Source organism: Megalopta genalis, chromosome 11 (genome assembly GCF_051020955.1).
Source record: "Megalopta genalis isolate 19385.01 chromosome 11, iyMegGena1_principal, whole genome shotgun sequence".
NCBI lineage: Eukaryota > Metazoa > Arthropoda > Insecta > Hymenoptera > Halictidae > Megalopta > Megalopta genalis.
In genome coordinates this window covers 3,417,501-3,422,500 of record NC_135023.1, presented here as the reverse complement: position 1 = coordinate 3,422,500, position 5,000 = coordinate 3,417,501, and the positions used below count along the sequence as shown (strand labels likewise).

Below are 5,000 nucleotides of genomic sequence, written 5' to 3'. Positions count from 1 at the left end.
CAGCGCCGCCCAACACAAAAGGCGATGTAATGCGCCTCCTCCGCAGGCCGATGGTTATACGTGTGAGACCTGTAAAAATCCGTATAAGACATACGCCGGATTACGCCAGCATCAACGGAGGACTCACATCGAGAACTACAATACCGCCGATCTCGATCTCCATAATAAACGCCTCGCTTCTTCGAGGGCTCAATATACCGATGATGAGATCAGAGCAATAGCCCACGATGAAATAGATATTACTAAAAATGCAAAGTTATTAGGAAAAGAAATAATTAAAATTCTATCAGAAAAATCCGGCCGCTCTTTTGACGGTATTAAAAAATTAAGACAAAAAGAAAAATACAAATCATACCTCAGTGAAGCCCTCGACGAGGCGGGCCAGACCAATATCTTGAGTACCTGCCCGTTGGTGCCGCGGGTGCTGCTAACCAGATGTGACGATCCTCGCGCGCGCGGAGACATCGACACACGCGAAGCGACATCATCTCCGCACAGTACAGCTATACCTGATGATATACGCAACATCCTGGCTGAACTTAAAGTACAAGTAGGCCATCACATGGCAGAAATTATTGAAAATGCCCTGTCTAACACACCTTCTGAAGACACTATGTTAATGATGGACCAATACATAGAAAACTTAACATCATATGTTGCTTCGCTCGCTGATGAAACCGATGAATACAATGAAAATAGTAACTCAGTAGATAAAACCCATAAAACTAGTAACAAGAAAAATAAATATAATAAAAGCAATAAACAAAATAAAAATAATAAATACAATAAAAACAATACAAGCAACAACAGAGTTATAAATACAATAGACGATAAAAATAATAAAAATAAATTAAATAACTATCAGAACGAAAACAAGAATAAAAATAACAGTAAAAAGAACAAGCATAGCAATAAATGCAATGAAAGTAATAAAAGAAAAGGCAACCGCGCTAAAAGGATAGCGACTGATTACGCCAGATTCCAAAAACTCTATAACAAAAACCCAACCCAATTGGCTGAGCATATAATTACCGGAAACCCACTCAACATTACAGAATCTCCGACGATAGAATCATTTGAAGAATATTATTCTAAACTATTTGAACACAAGGATGTCGAATGGAAACCTCAGAAGCGAAAAACAGATACCAATAGTAATATCAACCTTTCAAATCCGATATCACCGACCGAGATACACGAGCAACTTACCAGGATGAAACAATCCGCTCCAGGCACCGACGGAATTGATCGATCGACTCTTAGGCAAATGCCACGCAAGGAGCTGTGTGCACTATTGAATATTGTATGGGGAATGAAGACGTTACCTTCTGTGCTAAGATCGAACAGAACAACACTGTTACCTAAATCCGGCGACTTGATGGACCCAAAACAATGGCGGCCCATAACCATCTCAAGTCATATACTGCGCCTACTAAATAAAATCATCGTGTCGCGCCTTGAGAATGAAATACCTCTGTTTCACACGCAAAGAGGCTTCACGAGAACCGACGGGATAATGGCTAATAGTACCATCCTACAAACACTAATTAAATTAAGCCGCGAAAAATCGAAACCTTTCACTATACTATCTATAGATTTAGCTAAAGCATTTGACTCTGTTAACATCATTTCAATAATAGACGCACTAATCAGAAAAAACGTAGACGCTCATACAATAGAATACATCGAAAACAATTATAACGACATAACCACAATACTCGAATGCCACGGATCCCGATCCAATCCTATACCTATAAAACGCGGCGTGAAGCAGGGTGATCCCATGTCCGGTTTCCTATTTAATTTAGTGCTAGACCAGCTCATGATACAACTTAATGAGTGTGAGGGTGTTGATGTGGGAGGCACCAGGATACGGGCATTAGCTTTTGCCGATGACATCGTGATGGTGGCTCCCACTCCCAGTGCGATGCGAAGTAATATCCGGATCGTCGAGAAATTCTTCCACAAACACGGGCTGCAAGTGAACCCATCCAAATGCGCCATCTTACAGAATCTACGCGTCCCTGGAACGAAAAGGCTCGTAGTTGATACGCGGCCCAAACTGCAGATTAATAAAAGCCCGATCCCAACATTGGGTGTCGCGTCACAATTTAAATACCTCGGCCATGTATATAGATACCGCGGTGCTATCTCTCCATCTCCATCAAAGCTTGAAGGCATGCTCAAAAATCTTAAAACTAGTCCTTTAAAACCATGGCAGAAACTGAACATACTGCACAGGTACCTCATTCCTCGTCTTCACCATAGTCTGCAAACAATGGACATAAACAAAAAAAAATTAAAGTACATAGATAATTGCATAATAAAATTTGTAAAAAATATACTACACTTACCAACTACCACACCAACTCCATATATACATGCTCCTTTAAGCAGCGGTGGACTAGGCATTCCATCGCTTACAATCCACATTGCCGCTATGTACTTACGCCGATTGGAGCGCTTGAGAGCCCGTGGCGACAGCGAGATACAGTGCGTTATGGAATCTTCGATAGTCCAACATATAATGCGAAAGCTCAACAATATCCTTGGGAGCATCGCGACACCATCTAAACAAATGATTCGTAAACATTGGTCCGAGCTACTCCATCGCTCCGCGCTAGGCTCTGGTCTCGCCCTGATGACCCCAGGTTTATCTTCGTGGATATACAACCCACCTAATTTCTGGAAGGGTCGAGACTACATCGGAGCAATCAACCTAAGGATTGGGTTACTCCCCACCAAGGGAGCCCCCTATATGAAAGATACTGATTGCCGCAATCCATCCTGCGCAGGGACACGCGAATCCTTATACCATATATTACAGCGATGTCCGGTTACGCATTATACACGCATCAATAGACATGACAATGTGAACAAAATAATCAAAACTGCAATCGAAAAAACAAAAACCAAGATAGAACAAATTCCCCGTTTTACTACCAAAGAAAATAGATACGTACCAGACTTGATAACAATAGACAATGATACCGCATATGTAATTGAAACAACAGTAGCCTACGAGACTAAACAGACATCACTGTTAAATGCGTACAATATCAAAAAGGACAAATACAGTACACCGGATCTAGTCGAAAAGATTAAAAATACGTACCGCGTGTCTGATGTGGAGGTGATGCCGCTCGTGGTTGGCGCTCGTGGTTGTTGGCTTGATTCCAGCGATGATATAATCAGAGAGTTTGGTCTATCACACAGGCTGAAACAAATTATTTGCACTACCGCCCTACAATGGGGTGTATCTATCCACCGGCAATTCATGAGCTCTGTGTGGAGGAGGCCGCGACATAACATCCGCGTGCATTGACGGGTTATACTCGGACCCGCTCTGAACATCCTCGCGCAAATAAAATCAATTCCTACAATAATAAAAAAAAAAAAAAAAAAAAAAAAAAAGTTTTATTGATTCTTTTGTTATATTAATCCATTATTATAAATTATATATTATAAATTGTTGTATTAATCCATTAAAAAAAAATTATTTCTTTAGTTTTATTTACATCGCGTCACTAATTACTACGCCTTTTGAATAGCGTCGATTTATCATATAAATGGTATGCCTACCAGCGGGCCGCAAGCAAAATACACTGGAAATATTGTTGCGAAATACAACTCGCCTAACAAATGTTATAGCCAAATGCCTCGTCATCTAATTAGTGACGCGCATGAATGGATTAACGAGATTCCCATCTGTCCCTATCTACTGGCGGTGGCGGTCTGTGGCCACCCAGGGCGGGAGATAACCCCCGAACTAGCCCTCGCGTAGGAGGGTTGATCGGCCGAGTCGATGGGTGTATCGGCGATGAAGGCATTAGAGACCGTCAGTGCGTCGTACATGTAGTACTTCGCATAATGGCGAGGCCCTGATTTAGCATACGGGCTGTGGCGTGTTCTTTGTACAGCACTGTATGTGCTGTATGACTTCCGACTGGGGAACTGTTGTCACTCGTGGCATCAGTTCCCCAGTTTACGTTAAACGGTTTTTCAGACCGTTTTTCGTGGGCGGAACACGCCACTAGACAACACTCCGCTGGGCTCAGGAATACATGGGATGCAATCAATCCCCTGGGCAACCCAGGCCGCAAGGGGCAAACGTGCCCTAGCCACACTTGAGCCTCCACGAAAAAGGTACCGCTGGATAGCTCGTGTTCTTAAATACGCAGCGAACTGAACGAAGTGTGGTGGAGAGGAAGAGGCAGCCTCTCCGACTGCTGTCTCCCACGTGTTTGCCGTGCGTGGCGACCCTTGTCGTCGGAAAAGAGGATCCTGGGATCTGAGGGGGCCCTCTCCTGCGGGTGAGACGTCCCCAACACGTACCTTTGGCCTCTGCTTCGGCTAGATGGGCGGCTGGACGAGAAAAGCAGCCCTGGTCCAGTCAATCGGCTTGGAACGACCACACGCTTCGGGCAAGTGGGTTCTGCTGGGCGAGGACGCGGGCTGGGTAAGGAAACCGACCCAGCCAGCAGACTATATTCGGTGCGTAGCCCTAACTCAGCCTTTGGCGGGTTCCAAATTGTGCGGGTCGGTGGTGGCCGGGGAGCGCACTGGATGAAAGACCAAGACACATTATGGGTCTGAACAAAATTGAACAAACAAAAACTAAGCGTCCAAAGACGACGGGTCCAGCTCCTACTCGGAGTGAAGCCGTCGCCGCAGACGCGGGAACTGCAAATGCAGCTGTCAGTCCCCCCGCGTCTGTGAGAAAGACAAGATCCGGGAAGGTGATTAATATCGCCAATCCTCGTGTGATCTTGCAAAGATGTGTGACTCCCACGCGAGCGGTCTCGGTGAAAACCGAGCCCAACGTGGAAGTAATCGAACGAGTCGGAGACACGTCACTCGTGAAGGTGCAGTCGGCACCCGAGCGTGTCGAGGACCCTACTGGTGACGGTTGGCAAACCGTCACCAAAAAGACGAAGCGAGCCAAGCCGGGCGCACCCACCGGCAAGGCCGCAGTAAACCGGGCCAGGAGACCGAAGGGG

At 45.2% G+C, this 5,000-nt stretch overlaps 1 pseudogene; it reads left to right on the top strand.

Annotated features, from left to right (window-relative positions):
• Positions 1–5,000, top strand: part of LOC143260329 (large subunit ribosomal RNA) — a 10,891-nt pseudogene that overhangs the window by 3,247 nt on the left and 2,644 nt on the right.